At 36.2% G+C, this 24,666-nt stretch overlaps 1 protein-coding gene across 3 annotated transcripts in view; it reads right to left on the minus strand.

The window, feature by feature from the left end:
- The window catches only part of LOC131432887 (polypeptide N-acetylgalactosaminyltransferase 2-like), a 134,926-nt gene extending 110,777 nt beyond the window's left edge, over positions 1-24,149 (minus strand). For all 3 annotated transcript variants that reach the window (XM_058599458.1, XM_058599457.1, XM_058599455.1), the window contains exon 1: positions 23,959-24,149. The gene's annotated coding sequence lies outside the window, so the exon portion shown is untranslated. The remainder of the gene's footprint in view (positions 1-23,958) is intronic.
- Between the last annotated feature and the right edge of the window lie 517 nt (positions 24,150-24,666).

Consider the following 24,666-nt stretch of genomic DNA (forward strand, 5'->3'; position numbering starts at 1 on the left):
CAAATACTGCCTTGATGAAGTAGTGATCAACAGAATCACATGTGTTAAGGATCTCGGTGTAATTATAGACGAGCAATTATCTTTCAAGCAGCATATCAACTTTATTGTAGCAAAGGCATCTCGTAGTTTAGGATTTGTAATGAGAATAGCAAAACATTTCACAGACATTTACTGTTTAAAGTCTCTATATTGCTCACTCATTCGCCCAACGCTCGAGTACTGCTCTACGATATGGAACTCATATTACCTTAATGGCTCCTACCGAATAGAATCAATACAGCGCAGATTCGTCCGTTTTGCTCTTCGACAGCTACCTTGGAATAACCCTTACGAGCTGCCTAGCTACGAAAGCCGTGGATTATTGATTGGACTCGACACCCTTGGCATTCGACGTGATTTGTCCCGTGCTATGTTGATTGCCGACATGTTGAACAACAAATTTATTTAAATGTACGCAGTAGAGCTCTTCGGAATAACGTCTTTCTTCGATTGCCTCTTAGCCGTTATAGATATAACGGTGCTATTATTGGTCTACAACGAACTTTCAATCGAGTATCTGCTGGATTCGATTTTCACATTACGCGTAGCAGAATTCAAACGAATTTTTTAAACATACTTAGAAATAGGAATAGTTTTTAATCATTGGGACTACACATTGTCTGTTGATTACATGTAAATAAATAAATAAATAAAACAAGATTCGGACACATTTAACTTAAAAATGTATAGTAACATTTCTCTCTTTCTTACCGTTTGATTTCTCTCGCACAGCCGACGGTTTCGATTGTTATTGCACACCTCAATTTTTGTTCAGTAGCAATTCTGTTTCAGTCGGCATAGGAGAGTTTCGCGTCATACATAAAAAATACCGCATTCGAATACGGTCACAACTGATATAATTTAATAAAACATATTACTACTAGTTTCCTTAAATATCATATTATTAAGTCGGTATTCATTAGTTAATTTAAGCACTGTTTTTATATAACAATTTGCTATCATAAATTACATAAAGAAAAAAAAACATTTATATTGTACATGATCTTATCACTATTACAGGTTTGTTTGGAAGAGGAAGAAGGCTAACATAAAATAAAATTTAAATTGAATCTCCAATGGTCTTAATCAGGTGCGTACCCAGAAAAAAATTTCGGGGGTACTTTTCATAATATAGAGGAGACCTGGGTTAAATCTGACACTTTTAAGAAATTGAAAAATACATCCAATAAAACTGAATTTTTACTATACCGCGTCATCTCTAAGCGCATTTACAAAGTCAATCCATGAATCGAATTAATTGAAGGTTTATAAGATGTTTAAGCTGTCTGGTTTTTCCACGTGTCCGGTCTAACCCTTGTCTCCCTTAATAAGTTTCGGAGGGGTGTTTGTATACGCGCATGGTCTTAATGAAATGATAAAAATGTTTCATGTATGCAAGAATGTCGTAAACTGGAGACTTGGATAGTCTACCTTGGGTACACAAAGAGTTTTTTAGTCAATATCGTGATGGCCTTCGCCACCAGCACAATGATTAATCTCGGAAAATTCAATTCGTTTGAGATGTGCATCTAACGTGTAGTGATTGGACAAGAGTATGGACATCACACGAATAAAATCCCTACTCACTTCCCTCTTGCCTTTGTGGATATTTTAGGCATAATTTAGTGCATCCACCGACCCAGATCATCTTTATCCCAAAAAGCTTGTCAGCTAGCAAGTGTTCTTTGGCGAGACGCGCTATAGAATTCGTTGAAAGCAATCGGTCTCTCATAAATATCACCCTCAATAGAACCTGGCTAAAATATCGGCTCTTTCATTGCCTGGAATGGAGCAATGAGCCGAAACTCAAACTATTGTGATTTGATAATTATTATTCAATATGTCGTTCTGGTACTGTTTTATTTTGCCCAAGATAAACGGTTCACTTTTGCCAGCAGCGTTTGAGCAATTGCGCTCAGACTCTGTGAAGAGAAAATAATGATTTGGAGATGATGTGACGATCACACTCAAGCTATAATGAATTGCTGCTCATTTCCTCAGAGTCAATCTCTGAATTTACTTGAAAATATTTTTGGGATTTCCATCGAGCGTAGGTGATCCGGAATTCTACGCACATCGCGCTGCATGGATGTGTCGATTGAAGCCTTTCGAAGTTATCAACAACCAGGGGATTCAGTGCCTTACATCGAATTAGCAGGTGTGATGAAAGCTCCCAAAAGCGATATTTCAATGGAGGAACTCCCACCAGAACTTCAAGGCTTATTGTATGTGTCGAACGGAACAACGGAACTGAATACGCACTAATTAAATAATATGGGAGTTTGCAGCGGAACGAAAGCAAACGCATTCATATTCCATCACTGAAAGTATTGTTGTCTGATACAATTTTATTAGATACTCCGGCTTAGCACCCCACCAGGATTTTGTTATTGTTTGAAGAAAATTTACTCTTTGTTAGCATTTCGTTATCGGATACCTAATGCGTCCTCCCCACGTGCATTTGGAATCAAACCATATCTCAAAATATTTAAATTTTCAAACCTGCGCTATCATTTTACCCATTATATATCGCGGGATCATGTAGCTAATTCTTAATGTTGCAAATCGCCATGTGAAAAATACGAGAATTCCTTCGAAACCGTGACGAATAATTTTATCCGTATATTTTCTTAAAAGTATGAAGAAAACGCTACATTTGTATAAATAAAATCTTGAATTCAATAATAAATAACTGAAATACAGACAATTGTCTTTGTTCCAATTCTATTTGAAGCAAGCTTTACACATGTCATTTGTTGTTTTTGAGCGAAGGCAATTAGGATGTCAGACGAAAGCAATGCAAGACAATCATTCGTTGCTTTATCTATACGGAAGCCAAACTAAGTATCTGATAAAAAGCCGTTCGTATCGATCCAAGTGTCGAGACGTCAGAGAATAATTTTTGATGTTGAATACATCTTTATTTATAAGGGTGCAAATTAGAAATTCAAGGGTGAATACAAGTAGAAATGTGGTCAGGTTTTGAACATTTACAGCTAATTTAGTTTCAATCAGTAATATTATTTCATCAATTGATTGGAAATATTGTATTTTATTTGTATATCATTGTAATGCTGATTAATAGCTTCCAGTGTCCTATTGTCTGCTAAAAATCTCCGGCATACTGGATTTCCCTGCCATAGAAGACGGTTTTGAAGTAGTAAGCGATATATCAATGGGAAAGCATCGCTCTGATTGATCAATTGATGCAAAAGCACGGAAATCTATAAATATAAGCGAAATTATAGCAAACGTTTCAGTCCTACGTGTAGCATGCTAGAGGTAGGCAGTGCCGCCGAGCGGAAAAACCGGGCCCGGGGAGATTTCAAAACGGGCCCCCTTCGAAAACACCTCTATCTTGGAGGATTGAACGAGCAAAAAAACGGTCCCAAGGTATGTTTCATTGTGAGCAACAACAAAAATTTTTAAATCTTCGAATCCATCTTTCCCATTCCCCTTTCGACGACCCTGGAGGTAGATTGTTGCTCGACAGCAAGACAAAAAGTGCCATAAAACGATTTGAAGCTTTAATTGGTATGCTCTGATCTTGTGTCATGCGAGTTCGGATGAAATTCCAGGTTATGTCGTTTTCGCTTGAGAAATTCGCAACTACCACAGAGTAAATTTTGAGAACTTAAGGTTAATTTTTAATTTATATAAGATGAACTCGATTAATAATGAGAAAAAGTTTATCGCTTCAACCAAAATCGCAGAATGGTAGAGAAATCTAACACTATACAAATAACTGAATGCATACAAAGCTTCAACACAAGCTTGGCGAAGAGAAGCTTACGTCGTTTTCGTTTTTAAATTGTACTACACCGTTGTAGCGAAAGCTGCACTACACCAGTGCTACACTTTTTCTGCACTGATACAATTGCACAGTGGTCCGAAACGGGAAATTAGCGTGACAAAAATATTTTCACTATTAAATATTAATTTTTTGTAGTTGGTGTCTTCACAATAGTTGTTTGTAATCAAATGGCGCTCCTTTTGATGAAGAAAGTTACTAAGGTGGTCCTCATTTAGATTGAAATCTGATATCTAACTTTCTTAATTGAACTCAAAAATGATTTTGTTGTACAAAAAAGTTGTAGGAAATTTTACTTTGAGCAACTTTGTTGAAAAAAGCATCTCTCTAGCTCTTTTGATCGAGTTACATCAGTTTTCCCGAGTAAAAGTAGGGTGGCTCCTGAAAAATCACATATTTTGTTCTAACTTTTTGTGAAACGTTCTACGGAAAAGTTGTGTTCAGAAGAGTTGTTAAACTAATCATTGCGCATAATTTTGCTCACAAAGCTTTTTCATATGAGTTACCAGTAAAACGTTATGATTGTTTTTTCATCAAAAACTAGTCAAGCTTCAAATATCAATATTCATGAGATGCCAGATCGATAAAAATGTATCCTATGCGGTTTCTGAAAGGTCATAATGTAAGTAAAAATTTAAGAGAAAATTGGAAGGGTGTTATTTTTTTAACTTATTTAAATTAGTTTTTAAAATACCTTAAAAAAACTTAAAAACATTGCATAACTCCTAAACACCTTAACGTATCAACATACTTCCTTCGACAAAATAATAGTATCAAATTAGTTCTACAAATGTTTCATACATTGTTCTTTCGAGAAATGAGGCACACAAAAACTACAGCCAAAAATAGAATGCAGAACAATTATTAATTTTAATTAATCAATTTATTACCAAAATAACTATTTCAATTGAGTTTGAGCAACTGAGGGATAGAGATACCGTGTAACAGGGTTATTCCGAACTAGTTGGCCATGATAAATCTATGAACAGAAATTTTCATGATTTCGACAACCATTCCAACAAACTGGTGCAAGTTAGTAAAATGTAAATATTTTTATCCACATCGTGCCGAGTCGCCTATGACACTGGCCCTTCTTTCTCATCAACTTGTGTACCGAATAGCCTGTAAAAATCGGAAAACGACGCACAATGAGTTTTGGTTCGAATAAATACATTCTACTCATTTTAACAAACTAATGATTTTCTTGGGTTTCAGGAAGTGCTTTGACTTACAAAAAATATATTTTCAGCTGTAGTTTGTGTGTGTCTCATTTCTCGAACATACAATGTATGGAACACATGTAGAACTAATTCAATACTATTATTTTGCTGAAGAAAGTCTTTTGATACGTTAAGGCGTTTAGGAGTTATGCAATGTTTTTGAGTTCTTTGGAGGTATTTTTTAAACTAATTTGAAAAAGTTAAAAAAATAACACCCTTCCAATTTTCTCTTAAATTTTTACTTATGTTATGACCTTTCAGGAACCGCATAGGATACATTTTTATCGATCTGGCATCTAATGAATATTGATATTTGAAGCTTGACTAGCTTTTGATGAAAAAACAATTATAACTTTTTACTGGTAGCTCATATGAAAAAAGCAAGTTGAAATAATTGTTTTGTTTCAACAACTCTTCCGAAGACAACTTCTCCGTAGAACGTTTCACAAAAAAAATTAGAACAAAAAAGTGATTTTTCAGGAGCCACCCTACTTTTACTCGGGAAAATTGATGTAACTCGATCAAATGAAGAGCTAGAGAGGTGCTTTTTTCAACAAAGTTGCTCAAAATAAAATTTCCTACAACTTTATTGTACAACAAAATTCTTTTTGAGTTCAATTAAGAAAGTTAGATATCAGATTTCAATCTAAACGAGGACCACCCTAGTAACTTTCTTCATCAAAAAGAGCGCCATTTGATTGCAAACAACTATTGTGAAGACACCAACTACAAAAAACTAATATTTAATAGTGAAAATATTTTTGTCACGCTAATTCCCCGTTTCGGACCATAGTGCACTGGTGTAGCACTCATCAAAAGTTCGGTGTAGCTCTGTGCAATGGAATCGTTTATTGTAGTCAAGGGTTACTGATTATGTTTTCATCATTTTTGTTCGTTTATTCATGTCATGGTGTAGCACTGCACCAGTGTAGTGCAGATTAAAAACGAAAACGACATTAAATATTGAAATTCGTATCGCAAGTATGTACAAAGATATAATTGCATACATTTGGGATATTGATGTAATTGCGTCAGCTATACAACAAATACAAATCAAGACATACAATGTTCGGTGTTGATTCCTAATCAAGATCAATCTAAGCAGACTCTCGTGCAATTGCGGATTCAAAAGTGTGACGATTGGTTGATTGTAGATCATTAGAAATTTAGGTTTCCTTGTTCCACATCAATGGCTGCAAACAACCCCATCCTTGTAGTTTTTTTTAGCAATTTTCTTATGTAGGACGGTTCCCCCAGCTTTTATATGACATTAACTTTCACTTACTTTCAGTCAGGTGGAACAGTGTTTTTCTCAAGAAACTTGTTGAACAATTCCAACAAACGTCGTTTTGCAAGGTCAGGCAGATTCTTCACCAAGTTGAATTTGATTCTGTCCATCCCAAAAGCGTTATTGTTACAAGACAAGAGTACTATAGAAAATTTCATCATTGAAAAGGGGCTATCAATAAAACCATTATTTGGAGTTGACTTCCGAATAATGCTCTGCGTAGGAACAGAATCTTGGCAAGTTTTCCTAGCAAAGTCAAATATCCATCGGTTCGAGTATTCCTCGCTCTCATTTCCCACGTTACAATTCCTCATTCGTCGGGCCGTGTTCCAAAGAGTGCTCATTGAAGTTTCTCATGACAAATCTTCGACAAAATGTCTCCAATCGCTACATTTCTTGGCCCGAAGTATGCTCTTGTACTTGGTATCTATAATCAATAATCCTCCTCATTTTAGAAACATTTTGCAAGCATTTTGTTTCGAATTTTCAGCATATGAGCACTCTTTGTCCCACCAAGGGTTGGGAGGCCTTCTGTTAGTCGTTGCACCTAAAAAATGGTTTGGGTTGGGTTTGTTCTACGGCCTCCAGAATCGAACAAACGAAGAAGTCATATTCTTTCAGCAGGGGAGCTCTTCCATTGAATTGAAAACACTGAAAATCGTGCCACTCGTGTCTACCCTCGCTCTTCTTATCACACCCTCCAAAGCAATGTTGAATAGCAGACACGAAAGGCCATAACCTTGCCGTAACCCTCTACGAGTTTCGAAGGGACTCGAGTTTACCCCCGATACTCGAACAACGCATATCACTCGATCCATCGTAGCCTTGACCAACCGTATCCGTAGTCGTGCATGATTTTCCATAGCTGATCTCGATCGGTTGTGTCGTAGGTTGATTCGAAATCGATGAATAAGTGATGTGCGGGCTCATTTTATTCGCGGCACTTTTGCAACACTTGGCGGATGGCGAACACTTGGTCCGTAGTAGCACGTTCGTCCATAAATCCTGCCTGATATTGTCCCACGAATTCGTTTGCAATCGGTGAAAGTCGACAGCATAAGATTTGGGGGAGTACCATGTAGGCGGCATTCAGCAGAGTGATCGCGCGGTAATTGCAGCAATCCAGCTTGTCGCCCTTTTTGTAGATGGGACACAGGATGCATTCTATCCATTTCTCCGGTAAAATCTCGTCCTCTCAGATCTTGGTAACGACCCAGTGCAGCGCTTTCACTAGTGCATTACCACCGTGTTTTAGTAGCTCGCTTGGTAGTTGGTCAACGCCAGCAGCCTTATTATTTTGCAACCAACTTACCTCCTCCTCGACTTCTTGGAGGTCTGGGACCAGCAATCTATCGTCCTCCGCACGCGTTTCCAAGTTCATTGCCGTGCCGCCACTCTCGTATACCGCCACATCGCCATTAAGGAGCTCGTCGAAATCTGCCGCCACCTCTCGATCACCTCACAGTCGTTCGTGAGAAGATTCCCGTCGGTGTCCTTGCACATATCGGCCTGTGGTTTTTTCCTACGGGATACCGAGTTTAATATGTTCCGCGCCTGTCTGTATCGCTTTTCGTTAACTCTTGTCTGGTGTTGCAGCTTCCTCGCCCAAGCTGCATTTTTCTCGGCCACTAACTGTTCACATTCGTCGTCGAACCAGTCGTTCCTTACGTTCGGAGCCGCCGTACATACCGGTGCTGATGCAGTGCTACCTATGGCAGAACAGATGTCTCTCCAGCCACCTTCAAGAGTAGCTGCAACAAGCTGCTCTTCCGTTGGTGGTGCCACTGCCAACTGCTGCGCGTAATCTTGAGCTACTCCAGCATCCCGCGATGTTAAACCGCGACGTACGGTTTCGAGGTTTGGTAGCCACCGTCGAAAGTTTTGAGCGCATGCATACAGCAACCAAGTAGTGGTCGGAATCTATATTCGCACTGCGGTAGATGCGAACATTGTTGATGTCCGAGAAAAAATTTCCGTCGATCAAAACGTGGTCGATTTGGTTTTCGGTCTGTTGGTTAGGTGATCTCCAGATACCTTTGTGGAGATCCTTGCGGAGAAAGAAGGTGCTTCTGACTACCATTCCTCGAGAGGCCGCAAAGTTGACACATTGTTGGTCGTTGTTTTTCGATGCGGTATGGTAGGGATAGGAGTTACTGGACAAGAGGCTAAGAGCCACATTGGGGCCTGAATTACGCATTGTCCAGTCTTTTACCAACCACCATTGGTAAATGATCGCTACCACGTAAATCAGGAAATATTTTCCAGGTGCAATCTAACCGAATTGAAGTCGAGCAAAGAGATAAATCTAATGCACTTTGGCGTGCAGGAGGTGTTGGGATCCGTGTCATGCTACCCATATTATATACGATCATTTTAAAATACATAGTGGAGCAGGCTTGAATCATTTTATTAAGCTGTCGCTGTCCAACTTGTGCTCTTGGAACAATATATACCGAAGCTATATAAATGTCTTTTCCTTTATTGTTTATTTCACAATCAACAATTTTTACACTAGAAGTAGGAATACTATTAAGCTTATGCACATTCCACCACATTTGGCGTCGTGTGGTAGTTTTCCGCATGTAAAACTACCTTCAGAACTGCCTAAATACCTATTACATGTATCATTCAAACCATGCTCCTTAACGTTTGACGATATCTGAAATAGTTGGTTTATGGTACCCGTTTATACGGGATGTTGACATATTAGCAATTTTTTTTGAAACAGTAAACAAAGTACGATATGATAGTTCAGAATTGAAGTAAAAAGTACAAACTAAATAGCTTCTACTTCAGGGATTGTGTAAACGTTTCTCTAAAAAGTGTTCCAAAAATTGCCGAATTCTCACGGAAAGTAATATTGCCAAATTAGTAATAATAATAATAATAATAATAATAATAATAATAATAATAATAATAATAATAATAATAATAATAATAATAATAATAATAATAATAATAATAATATTAATAATAATAATAATAATAATAATAATAATAATAATAATAATAATAATAATAATAATAATAATAATAATAATAATAATAATAATAATAATAATAATAATAATAATAATAATAATAATAATAATAATAATAATAATAATAATAATAATAATAATAATAATAATAATAATAATAATAATAATAATAATAATAGTCCTCTCATTTCCAGAAGGCCTCATTCAAATTTGAGAGTGCTTGCCGACTGTGAATAAGATTTGGCACGAAATTCCGCCTAACATGCCTAACATTTGTTTATACCAAGGATGCCAGGTCATTTTTTCAAGGTCGTCAAAAGTCCTCACAAGTTCCTATCTCATGCCTCCCCGAGCGTCTATGATGACATTTGGTCAATAGAACGACGTCGATTGGGTGCTATCGTCTTCTGCGTTAGTAGCAGAATGAGAGGGTGCGAAATGGCTTGTAGTTTCAACCTCATCCTAAAGTGCAATATTTATGGTAGTATATTGCCACATGTGGTTCTGTTCTTTGTTGCATTATTTGTTATATATTGAATTGAATCATATTACATTGTATTATATATTGTTGTTATTATTATTATTAATATTTTTATTATTATTATTATCATTATTATTATTACTATTATTATAATTATTATTATGATTAACAAAGAAATATAGCAGGAAATATCAGTACTGCTACGAAAGAAGAGCATAACTTACACTGCGACATCAACTGTTATACATTGTATCATAGCATATTATTTCATATAGTATCTTCTGTTATGTTATATTGTGTTGTATGGTATTATACTGCATTGTATTATATCATATTATATTGTATTATGTTATAGTATATTGTTAGAATATATTGTCGAATGTTATATTATATTGTGCTTTATTATATTATATTACATTATATTATATTATGTTATATCACAGAGAACAGATATCCAACAGAAATTCATACGTGAAAAATCGTGTTCAACGGTGATTTTTAACGGATTTTCACTTATATGCTTTACAAAGCTTTTTAAAAAAGTTTGTACTAGCTTGGTAGTAACATATACTGTATTGCATTAAATTATGTTATATTATATTATATTATGATATATTGTGTTATGATTAATGAATTATATCATATTATATTGTTTTGTATTGCATTAGGATGTGATATATTATATTGTACTGTATTATTTTTTTTTTATATAAATTTATATTATATTATATTATATAATATTATATTATATTATATTGTGTTATGCTCAATTATATCGACAACGGGGAGGAGCAGGGAGTGCATCAGGGTATCTTACTGGATGATGGATTGGATTGCCAACCTGAGTCACGTGGGGGAAGCTTTGTGTTTTTCCCTGAAGGTCTGAATTGAGTAAGACGCACCCTTCTAACAAACAAACTATCAGGCGGGTACAGCGAAATTCTTTATTATATGGCCGGATGTTCTTGCTGGAAGGCGCCGGGTCCTCAAAACCCATTTTGGCCTTCTTAACAGCAATTATATGAAAGCTATCTGATAATCAAATTCGGATCTTCTGTAAGTCTACCCGCATACACTGGTAATGCCTTGAACTGATGATGGCTTCACACATACATACATACATTCAAACCAAAATAAATTATGATTTTAATTTATATTAATCTGTCAAATATGCCCGTTTTGTAAGCCTCACAAACACACACCCACGATGTTAACGGTAGCTGGTGGTTTTTACAGCCATTGAACATCTGTGCCACCTCCGGTGGAACCCACAACGAGTGAATACGGTGAAAATTTGAGTATTTCGCGAGAAAAGATTTTCACCCGTACTTTTGCGACTCCACGTTGTCACGCATCGAGATTTTCACTTGTAGTCCAGTGAAAGGAAACGAAAATTAACTGGCAATATAGCCCAACTTGCTGTGCCATCAATCGGTGCCATTTCAAGTGAGGTGACACCACCCAGAAGTGAAGAACAAGAAGAACTTCTATGCAGATTTTCTGAAATAAATGTCCATGTTTTTATAGTTTGAATCCTAATGATTTATATGAAAATTTTGAAAATCTCCAACCGATATTCAAATCGTTTCTATGAGAGGGCGCCACTAGAATTAAATCCATACCATTTTCAGTTAGTACCAACCTTCAAAAGATACGTGTATAAATTTGACAGCTGTCTGATTATTAGTTTGTGAGATATTGCATTTTGAGTAAAGATAGTTTTGTTATTGTGAAAAAAAGGAATTTCGTGTGTTGATGAAACACTACTTTTTGATGAAAAAAAGTGCCGCCGATACCAAAAAATGGCTTGATGAGTGTTATCCAGACTCTGCACCGGGCGAAGCAACAATTCGTAAGTGGTTTGCAAAATTTCGTACTGGTCATATGAGCACCGAAGACGATGAACGCAGTGGACGTCCAAAAGAGGCTGTTACCGATGAAAACGTGAAAAAATCCACAAAATGATTTTCAATGACCGTAAAGTGAAGTTGATCGAGATAGCTGACACCCTAAAGATATCAAAGGAACGTGTTGGACATATTATTCACGAATATTTGGATATGAGAAAGTTTTGTGCAAAATGGGTGCCACGTGAGCTCACAATCGATCAAAAACAACAACGAATTGATGATTCTGAGCAGTGTTTGGAGCTGTTATATAAAAAAAAACCGATTTTTTTCGTCGATATATAACAATGGACGAAACATGGCTCAATCACTTCACTCCGGAGTCCAATCGACAGTCAGCTGAGTGGACTGCACGCGATGAACCGAACCCAAAGCGTGGAAAGACTCAACAATCGGCCGGTACGGTTATGGCGTCTGTATTTTGGGATTTGCATGGTATAATTTACATCGACTATTTTGAAAAGGGAAAAACTATCAACAGTGACTATTATATAGTGTTATTAGAGCGTTTGAAGGACGAAATTTAAAAAAAAAACGGCCTCATTTGAAGAAGAAAAAAGTTTTGTTTCATCAAGAGAATGCACCGTGTCACAAGTCGATGAAAACCATGCTGAAATTGAATGAATTGGGCTTCGAATTGCTCCCTCATCCACCGTATTCTCCAGATTTGGCCCCCAGTGACTTTTTCCTGTTCTCAGACCTCAAGAGAATGCTGAATAATAAAAACGAATTTTGGCTAAAAAATGTGTGTTTCTATTAAACGATACGAACTTTTCAGCCGAACTGTTATCGTGGCATATCTTATCTTTCCGCTTCATCGAAACTTTGCGAGATTATTGTGAGTAGTGCTATATTAGATCGAGCAAGGAATTATATATCATTCGATCAACATGGATTCATGCCAGGAAGATCAGTTGCAACAAATCTGCTAACACTTACTTCAAAGTGTATTGCCAGCATGGAAGCTAAACCTCAGATGGATGTTATTTACACGGATCTAAAAGCTGCTTTTGGCAAAATTGACCACACAATACTTCTCAGCAAATTATCTTGTCTCGGATTTTCCGCCCATCTTGTGTCCTGGTTGAGCTCATATCTCTCCGGGAGAGTTCTACGAGTAAAATTGAACAACAGTTCATCATAACTTTTCTTTAACAACTCAGGAGTTCCCCAAGGCAGTAATTTAGGACCTTTGCTTTTCGTGTTATATTTCAACGATGTCTCATTTGCTTTGGGAACTGATTGCAAACTGACATACGCAGACGATCTGAAATTGTACCTCGTTATTCGCACTGTGGAGGATTGTTGGCGGTTGCAAAATGCACTTGAATCGTTCGTAGATTGGTGTAGTCGAAACAAACTTATAATCAACGTCGCAAAATGTCAGGTGATCACGTTTCACCGTACCCTGAGACCTGTTAAATTTGACTATCGCATCGATGGCTCAGTCTTGACTAGAGTTACCCAGGTTCGCGATTTGGGAATACTGCTAGATGAGAAATTATCATTTGATTTACAACGATCACAGATCATCTCAAAAGCATCACGTCAATTGGGCTTTATCAGTAAAATCGTCAAGGATTTTAGAGATCCTCACTGTTTGAAAGCTTTGTATTGTTCACTTGTCTGGCCTATTCTAGAGAATGTTTCAGTAGTTTGGATTCCTTATCAACTTTCGTGGAGCATACGCATTGAAAGAGTTCAAAAACGATTCGTTCGTCTGGCATTACGAAACTTACCTTGGAAAAATCCTGCTAATCTGCCCCCATATCAGGATAGATGTCAACTATTAGGAATCGATACGCTTCATCGGCGCCGAAAAATCCAACAAGCATTATTAATTGCAAAACTGATCAATGGGGAAATTGATGCTCCTGAATTACGCTCTGAAGTAAATTTTCGTAACGCTTCACTAAATTTCTGTTTTGAGCTGTTAGTGGAATGTTTTCACTAATAGTACTGTACAACGGTACAACAACAGTACTATTAGTAACGCTTTAGTTCTACGCGTAGCATGCTAGAGGTAGGTTGTTGCTAGACAGCAAGACAAAAAGTGCCATAACACGGGTTGAAGCTTTAATTGGTATGCTCTGATCTTGTGTCATGCAAGCTCGGATGGAATTCCATGTTATGTCGTTTCGCCTGAGAAATTGACAACTACCCCTAATTTTTATAAGATGAACTCGATTAATAATGAGAAAAAGTTTATCGCTTCAACCGAAATCGCAGAATGGTAGAGAAGCTTAACGCTATAAAAATAACTGCTTGCATACAAAACTTGTACACAAGCTTGGTGAAGAGAAGTTTAAATATCGAAATCGCAAGTATGTACAAAGATACAATTGCATACATTTTTTTTTTTTTGTTTCAATTATAGAGGCTTTAACATCTTAGGTCATTCGCCTCTTCGGACCAGAAAATCTTTCTGACCCTATGTACGGGGTTGGGAATCGAACCCAGGCGGGCTGCGTGAAAGGCATCGACTATCCCATCACGCTATATCCGTCCCCTGCATACATTTGAGATATTGATGTAATTTCTTCGGCTATAAAACAAATACAATTCAAGACACATATATTCGGTGTTGGTTCCTAATCAAGATCAGACTAAGCAGACTCTCGTGACGATTGATTGTAGATCAATAGAAACTTTGGTTGTCTTGTTCCATATCATTGGCTCGAACAACCCCATGGGGCTGATCCTTGTAGTTTTCCTGGAAAAAGATGCCAGTTGTCAGGTCTGTACCTAGGCGCGAATGTCAAAACCCCTTGAATCAAATTGTTTATTTTTTGGAAGAATTTTTGCAATAAAAATTCTCGTCAACGTGTAAACATATTTATGGGAAGTACAAATGGTCGGTCCCGACCAGACCCGTACCCGAGTGAGCAGTAAATTTTTTTACCCGACCCGACCCGTACCTGAGTGAGCAGGAATTTTTTTTACCCGTACCCGATCGAAAATAAAAAATTTTACCCGTACCCGACCAAAAACCCGTCGGGTACAGGTACGAGTCGGGTTTCGGGTAAAATACCCGAGACCCGACCATCTCTACTCTAGAGCACCAACCATCATTACATTACATAAATACCACATTACAGAAACTATTCGCACTGATTCGGAATTGTTAACAAATTCTGAAACAACCAAACATCATCTTATATTATTAGACATTGAGTTTCAACTGATATCTTTCTTTGAGAGCGCAAGTGTATCTCAAGAAAAGATTAAGTACATGCGTGATTTAGAGCAGAGTAACAGAATTACAAATTATATTCATAGTAGTACGTGTTAAATAATCATATCAGAATATCCAGAAGAGTATATTATACCATTATCATTTTACGCTGATGAGTACGAGATATATGATAACTTATCGTCGCATAATAAAAAAATAATAATCCAGACTTACTAATATTTTCGTTGCATGCATAGTGAAAAAGGTGGCTATTTGCCAAATTGGCATGGACAAAATATGTCTAAAATCGTTTAAAAGAAAATGGGGTGGAAATTTGTGTGGATGGTATTACAATGTTAGTCAGATTTCCATTGGTTTTGGTTCGAGGCGATAATTTAGGCATTCATAGTTTGCTTATTTTATCAGGAGGTTTTATTGCCACGTACTACTGTGGATTCTGTGAACGATCGAAAGAGAATCTGTAATACAAAGTAGTGGACAAATTTGCGTATTAATGTGTTTCAGATTTGAAAGAAAACATAAGGCATTTAAGCAACAAGCACACATAATGACTTCGAGGAAAAATATCTGTTATACTCTTGGTAATCAAGCTGCTCTTCAGTCCAGCGAAGACTTGATTAATAATAGTTTTTTTGAAAATAATTCCGGAGAAAGTTTCACAGTAGGTGCTACAAAAAAATGGGGTGACCGAACTCATAGATATTGAGAAGATTTTAAATATGGATTCAAACTACCATATAGTTGGAAAATTATGGCAGTGTGGTGAGTTTGATGAGCATTATTTGGCTTTTAAAGTAAATCACAGCACTTTCGAAACTGTTCACAACTATCCCGCTGTTTGAATTTGATAGGCTGCCCGAGTAGAGTGTGAGATTAAAAAGAAAGCTCAATTTGATGTTGTGCTGTTCGTATATATCGATTACTTAATTTGCTATCGTTTTGGTCGTTTTAACGGTTAAAAGATCAAAATTGAAAGCAAAAAAAATACTGTATAACATCAAACTGGAAACTAGTCTTGCTCTCAGTGAAAGCACATTGAAAACTTAATATGATGTAGATTTTCTCGAAATGACACGTCACGAGCATAATCTAAAAATAGAACAGCCAAAAAAGGTCCGGGATAGTATACATTTAGGCGATGTTACTCGCAAGCAAGAAAAAAGATTTTATGCAATCTCCATATTAGTCGCAAGCAAGAAAAAAGATTTCATGCAATCTCCACACTACCGCGGAGAGAATACGGTTTCGAACTTAGGTGTTTTGGAATGCGATCTTTTTGCGGTTGCTATCGACTGTAACTACTAGCTATCAGGAGATGGAAAATGTTCGGTTATATGACAGGCAGTGTTGTTTCACAAAGTTGTATGCAGGTAGTTTCTGTCAGTGCACACTCGTTGCGTCGCTTTCATCCCGCATCCATCGTGAATAGCAGTGTGGCTATTTGAGCACAGTATAAAAATGTTCTCTTTGTCCTTTGTCTCATATCCAAAGATGTAGCATTCAAACATTATAGCATTAATTTAAGTAATCTACTTGATCTCAAACAACTCGCACATGTAATCACTTTGAAATACGAATTTGGAGGCTTTGAAGATCGAACATTTTACAGTAAAGTCTTCTACAACACAGGGAACGTGAATTAGGAATCCGGCAATAAGGTATCCCAGATTATTTGTTTTTTCGACTAATTGGGACAATGAACGATTATCTCGCTTCTGACCACAGATAGAATTAGAATCTCTTCAGTAATATTTTTAGTTCTTGTGTAGACTTATAATTTACGATCATTTGATGCAGAATTAGTCCTGTGACTCAAAATTATGAAGATTTAGTTAGACAGTTTCTTTAAAAAAGTGTATTAAAGTTCCAAGATCTATTAGATGATTGATAAAATACTTCTCATAGTATCTAGCGTTAGAGAGAATATGAAGTTCTAAGCATTTATAACTAGGAATGAAAATTGTTTTGAATAGGTTCTTCGACACAGTTTGTGGACTACTTAGGAATATACAAATTAAATATATATTTTCTTGGTGGATCCTCTAAGCCACTAAAGTATTATAAAGAATTAGCTCTAGGTTCTGAAATCTGAGACATTCAATGTTCGATGTTCGAGCTTCGTAAACAATGAATTTTTCCATACTATTGGATATAAAGTTATGGATATTTTCAGAACGGGTTTGGCGAGTAGATTATTTTCGCCATCCAGGTCCCCGATTTCTGGATGCACTGAAAATAATGGTCTAAAAACTTTGGAATGAACTTCGTGACGTCGTATGATTACAAATATCGAAACATTTTTTTTAAACTAAACGCTAAAATTGTTACAGGATCGGATACTTAACGTATCTAGAAGGAAATCGATAACGTCAAATATATTTCTCATATCAAATTCTGAAATTAGCTCAATTTCAATGGATTAACTAAACAGCAAAATGATTAACACAACAGCAAACAGCTTTAAACAGCAAAATGATAACACAATGTGATATGAATTGAAAATTTGATGAGTCGATATCATATTAGGATTTCAATCAGATGTTGCTATCATAATCAAATATCAATTTGTTCTAATTTTGATGTGAGACTTTACTCGGGTGCCAACAACGATAAATTCACTTGCTCATCAGTTATACTACAGAAGAAGAATGAAGTTCATCCAAGAGGATTTTTGTTACTAAGAAATAATAAATAATAATCAACTGTTTACAGAAAATTATAAGATGAACAGATGTAACAGATCGGCTGAAAAGTTCGTACCGTTTCTATGAGAGGGCGCCACTAGAATTAAATCCATACCAATTTCAGTTAGTACCAACCTTCAAAAGATACGTGTATAAATTTGACAGCTGTCTGATCATTAGTTTGTGAGATATTGCATTTTGAGTGAAGCAACTTTTGTTATTGTGAAAAAATGGAAAAAAAGGATTTTCGTGTGTTGATGAAACACTACTTTTTGATGAAAAAAAGTGCCGCCGATACCAAAAAATGGCTTGATGAGTGTTATCCAGACTCTGCACCGGGCGAAGCAACAATTCGTAAGTGGTTTGCAAAATTTCGTACTGGTCATATGAGCACCGTAGACGATGAACGCAGTGGACGTCCAAAAGAGGCTTTTACTGATGAAAACGTGAAAAAAATCCACAAAATGATTTTCAATGACCATAAAGTGAAGTTGATCGAGATAGCTGACACCCTAAAGATATCAAAGGAACGTGTTGGACATATTATTCACGAATATTTGGATATGAGAAAGCTTTGTGCAAAATGGGTGCCGCGTGAGCTCACAATCGATCAAAAACAACAACGAAAAACCATGCTGAAATTGAACGAATTGGGCTTCCAATTGCTCCCTCATCCACCGTATTCTCCAGATTTGGCCCCCAGTGACTTTTTCCTGTTCTCAGACCTCAAGAGAATGCTCACTGGTAAAAAATTTAGAAGCAATGAAGAGGTAATCGCTGAAACTGAGGAAAACTATTTTGAGGCAAAGGACAAATCGTACTACAAAAATGGTATCGAAAAGTTGGAACATCGCTATAATCTCTGATGGCAATTATGTTGAGTAATAATGTAACGATGTTACAATATAGTTGGATTAAAAATAAAATAAAGAGTTTGTGTGCGCGCCTAAAACAGACGAGAGGGCTGTTGCGTTCGAGTCGAAAAGCAATATAGTGATAACGTCCTTCTAAGCGACACTAGCGACACTAGTGGTCGTAAAAGAAACATTAATGTAATCGCGATACGATACTGAGACCATAGAACTCAATGAGGTGGGGAATGACCAATTCATTGGTGTAGTTGGGTAAATAAAAAGGGAACTCGCGGCGCGAGTATATAGAAGCTGAGGAAATACAGTCAGCCAGAGGGCAATGATCTTTTTTTCTCGATTCGAACGGCATAGTGATCAGTCGCAACTTGTGGAACAGTTTTGTTCAAGTGAAGATAAAGCATAAAGATAAAGTGAACATTGTTAGAAAGCCGATCGATTACGCATTAAAACGAGATATAAGGTGGAAGTTATTTTAAAGGCCCAGAAAGGGAAAACTATGCATGACGGTTAGATTTGCACGAAATGAAGCATATTAATTGAGATACCACCGAACAAGCATAGAATTAATCCTAAGTTGCTCGAGGTACAGGACCAGCATCCTTCAAGTGAAGGTGTGACTGCCAGGTGTAGGGGTTTGCGACTAGTCACGCTTGCCCTCAGACGACCCAGAAGCTTGTCGGCTTGTAGCCTAGCTCGTCGGCAGGCCCGTGATCGTCATTCGCATCTGTGGGCCAACCGGAGGTTCTCCACGCCTCCTAGTAACGATTTCCGGTCTTCCATTGCCAAAAATCGTTATATCCGGCCTCGTAGCAACCAACGCAAAAATTCGTGTTACGGACGAATATCGATTCAGCATAAGATATATGCGAGTAGTCGAGACACCTCTGAGGACGTTAGTCGAGACACGGATAGCGCTCATCGGCCGCCGCCGCTACCAGAATTACAGCCGCCGTTGGATCGTTATGTTTTTCGACAAGGTCAGAACTAGTTAATAAGATTGTATCGATTCGTGTATTAGTGGTAGTGACTTCACCCTGCATGGTGGAGATAGTAGTAAACAAGCGCTTGTAGGTTAAATATAGAAATGTCGATAAGGAAGTGAGGAGGAAATATACATATGAGCCAAGAGTCACCGAGAATAAATATCACGTGTCGTGAGAAGAAACGGATTGATCATTGCCTTCGTTTTGAAATCGATATCGTGAAGAACAGTTCCCGTTTCGGTTAAAATTTTACAACCCGCCTTGAGAAGTCTCGCTGGGCACGTGACGAATGTCGCTGGTTTGCATGCGGGTGTGATCCGTTCCGCTCGCTTGGCGCGTAAGCAAACTCAGTCAGGGAAGAAACTAAATCCGCCCGTGACCCGTTACAATAAAAACGAATTTTGGCAAAAAAATGTGTGTTTCTATTAAACGATACGAACTTTTCAGCCGAAATGTTACATATTTATAATAAATGTAATAAAACTCGCTTGAAGTAAGAGTAAAAGTTAGCAGAATACAACAATGCAGGAATATTGCATATGTTTCTGCTTTAGTTTAACGCTCCGCCTGACTGATGGGTCCAGCCAGACCTTTTTCGTTTTTTACCATCAATTTTACATATTTATAATTTATCTATCGAGTTGAGGTTTCGATCTATGCAATTCGATCTATGCAATTTGCAACACAGACAGTGTCTTCGAAAAGGACGAAAAACTGCTGGTTTGAAAAATTACCCTCGGTCTGACTGGCTGGACCCATACATTTTGTATATGAAGCAGGGGTGGAGATAAGCAAATTTTTTGATTCACAGTAAATAAAAAAAGTCAGTATTATCTTTTCATATCACATATTTATTGTAGAAATTATAATAAATTTCGAAATGAATTATTTTTGATAAGATAAATTTTGGTTTTACTTAGAATTTAGGAAAGTCTTCAATTTCATTTCCCACAATTTAAAAACATAATCGCAATTTTAGTTTTGTTACCCAATTTTTTAATTCACGGTGTTCGGTTTTTTTATTCACAATCGGAAATCTTGATTCACATTTTCTATTATTAGTATTCTTTGCCCATTCACTGCTGAACATAGTGTGTACACGATCATTTGACCTGAGGAAATGGTACGGAAACACACATACGGCTGTGTATATATTTTGAGAGTGTTCTTTTAGTATTGGCTGCTAGATTCATCATATCTGCTTCTCAGTTTACGAATGAAAGTAGAACGCATAGGACACAAGTGCCAGTAAGCATATTATTTACGCGCCTATTTGTTTGATTGTTTACATTGTTATTTTTTCATATAAATTAATGAGTGATGAAGTCCAGTTTTTATACAATACACGAGCTATTATTCAACGTTACTTAATAACAGACATCCAACATAGCAAACAAATCACCGGTGGCGCTTGTCGTGAACAACAATCTCTATTTACTAACGGAAGTGGAAGTTTGTAAAAATATCTATCTGAAAGTTCTTACTTCCAAAAATTACAAGAATAAAATTATTTGCTTATTTTTCAAATTTAAAATTGTTGATAGCAGAGTTTTAGAATTGCATTTTTAATGTCATAATGATCGGTCGAGTCTCGTACACAATACTGTACTTTTTTTTAACAACATGTTGGATGTGATGGCACTGGCGGTCTATTGTAATTGCAAAGAACTCGACGATGCAATAAAAATAATGCACTTTTCTCCATTTGTCTAGAACTCTAGAACATTTTACTGAATCCTCTAGTTATTAATAACTTCGAAAGGCTAGTTGAGATTCTATCTCAAACAAAATTCATGACATTATATTTCAACCATATGTCACAGGAAATCAATCCTTCAAGATATATTCCTATCCGTATCAGCCTCCTAAATGTCCCTGACTCAACTTCATTTTTCGACACATCCATGCAGCGCGAAGTGCGTGGAATCCCGGAACACCTACGCTCAGGCAAAATAAAACAGTGCCTGAACGACATATTGAATAATAATTATCAAATCACAAAAGTTGGCTCATTGCTCCATCCCAGGCAATGAAAGAGCCGATATTTTAGCCAAATGCGGTGCTATTCAGAATGAAATTTATGAGAGCCAGCTGGCAAGCTTCTTGGGATAAAGTTGATCCGGGTCGGTGGATGCACTCAATTATTCTTAAAATATCGACAAAGGGTTCAGGGGGCTGGGTGTGAGTAGGGATTTCATTTGTGTGATATCCAGACTCATGTCCAATCACTACACGTTAGATGCACATGAATAAAAGTGATGAACTGATACAAACAAACCTGAAATAGTTATAAGATCATGTACAAAATAAATGTATTTTATTTAATGTAATTTACAATAGCAAATCGCTTGATAAAAACAGTGTTTAGATAAACTTATAAATACATACTAATATGATATTCAAAACGTATTAGGTTTAAAGTACCCCCCTGCTATGAAAGCTAGTCCTGAAACCGACGCATTTTGTATTGGTGGCGTTGTTATCAACAATATGTTAAGCTACGTTCATACCATACAATCAAACCACACTGGTGTGAAAAGTTAATTTCTTCAAACCCAATATAAATATAACTCTAGTCTAGTATTCTCTATAAAACAAGTAATTTGACCTCTTTTTGAATAAGAAAAAGATATTATGTTTTATTAAAGTTTCTCGTTTCCTTATGTTGGTGCAACCGCATGAAGCAAAATGTGAACGTGTGAACACTGCTTAAACACAGCATTTGACAGCGAACTATAACCAAAGAACCAAAATTTTCGACTTCAAGCCAATTGTATGCAGATGACAATCGTGCAACCGGGTGGTTTAAGGGGCGGGTAGGGTCTAACACTTTTGAAAAATCATTTATTATTTTCTTTATATTTTCTTATAGTAAAACATTTGAAGAATTTTCTGTGAAATTTTCAAGTCTATTGAAACGAAACTCTGGAAGTTATGGACCTTTATCTATGGCTATCTCATTCTACGAAGAAGCAAGAGCTCGGCGTACAGGCCCAAGATTTCTACATCGATTGACTTTAAAACTCTTGAAATGTTTCGTTATAAAAGTAAAAATATGATTTTTTGAAAATGTTAGACCCTACAAGCTCCCTGGATTAATTAATTATTTTTATTGTTTTTATAGATAAACACCTTTAAACGCGTTTTCCTCGAAAGCAGGTTTTTAAAGTCTGTGTCCATCGTCATTCAAAAACTACTGCACCAATTTTTTTGAAATTTTGCACACACTTTTTAGATATAAAAAACCAGACCCCCACGTTTTCCTTTTCGTTGTTTGTTACTTTGGGGAGGTTTAACAGCTATGGCGGATTTTTTCTTTAATAATCGTAGTTTTTGCTTTGAACAACCCTCAAAAATTAAAAAAAATAAAACAGAAACGTTGAGGTCTAGAGAAACTTCTACTCTAACTATGCTGCGTTCATTTGTTCAATTCTGATTAGTCTACGCTGAGATACAGTGGACACCGCAAATCATGATTTTTAAGAAGCGTTCTGGAAAATACCTCGTCTAGTTAAAAATCAGAACTGATATGTGCCTAACTACCTAAACCCGTCGTCGCGGATACGAGAAAGGCAAGCAATCATGATGAGTTTACCTCACTGTTTCGTAAATATCTAGGCAACTTCATTTTTGAGTTATGAATTATGAATATGAATATGAAAAGTTAATCATAAATTGCAGAACATATTTCGGATGGTATGGAGAAATAATTATGTTAATGCGTTAATCCAAGGTAAATTTCGTAATAGAGTGTATTTCCAGCGTACAAAATTGATTTTTATAGTGGGGGTCTGCGGAGAACTATTGAAGACAAACACGAGAAAAGGTCCTAAGTGCAAATGAGAGTTTCTCTTTGTTTACTTTCTCTTTCGAGTATTACGGTCCAATCAGCAATCTTCCCATCTATCACTTCGCATAGGATAATAGCAAAAACCATCAACTTTCGATATGCACTGTAGAATTTGTTGAATAATTACTGGAATGTAATAATTGAAAGAGAAAGTAAACCAAGAGGAACTGTCATTTGTACTTGGGACCTTTTCTAATGTTTATCGAGTATTACGGTTATAAAAAGACCGCGACCACTAATACATACAAATCAAAATCATTATTTACAAGGGCAGATTTTCAACATGTAATTCCAATTTGTCTCGGTTAGGCAAAATCTGCATACGATTTACTTCAGTAGTTGAATTCTATTTACAAATACTTGCTATGGAAACAACATCAATTTGCTTGAACTTGATGTTGATTTTAAATCAACGTCTCGATATATATATATATATATATATATATATATATATATATATATATATATATATATATATATATATATATATATATATATATATATATATATATATATATATATATATATATATATATACTGCTTTTATCACAAAATATTTTAACATGATTTTCAATTGTCTGAATCAGTTTAGAATGTGTTCCATTTAGATGGCTTGAATAGTTTAATGAATTCACAATCTATATACCTTGCACAAAAACCACCCGCTAGAGACATATAATTTGCATTTAGCACAATACAAATCGGAGTTCTTCTCCTCAACTGTTACTTTATGATTTTATTACATTTAAACTTTTCAAAACAATGGAATGTTCGAAGAATGATTTCAAAACAATGTCTTACTTCATTTCGGTGCACTATTAAACTTTTTTTCAGTACAATTATCCGTGCGCGTGCGTGATAAAAATCAATAGGTGTCCACTATTTCACATGTTAGACAGCTCTAGATGCATTTTTGTAGGAAAATGTACAACTTTGCTAAACAAACATATTTCGTCCTAGTAATCAAATCGCAGTAGCAAGACATCGTATTTGGAGGGGATTGCGAGATGACGAGTTCTAAAAAATATTCCAGTCAAGGGAGAATTATTTAGAAGAAACGTTTAAAATAACATTCTATACAAATATATTATGCCAAGTTGAGTGTAAAATAATAATGGAATATAAACCATAATCGCACTAAAATTAAGCTATAAATTAAGATTAAGTCATTCATTATGTTATCGAAGTGATCGAGAATATTAGAAGCCGTTTTATGAAACTCGAAACGAACGGTTTTTTTTTGTACGAGCGCTTGTACAACAAAATTGAATTGACTTCTTTTTATAAAAGTACTTCCGCGTTGACATTACGCATCTCGAATCGAGTCTCTCGAAATAATTATTTTGGAAGTCGA

Source organism: Malaya genurostris, chromosome 2, assembly GCF_030247185.1.
Source record: "Malaya genurostris strain Urasoe2022 chromosome 2, Malgen_1.1, whole genome shotgun sequence".
Classification (NCBI taxonomy): domain Eukaryota; kingdom Metazoa; phylum Arthropoda; class Insecta; order Diptera; family Culicidae; genus Malaya; species Malaya genurostris.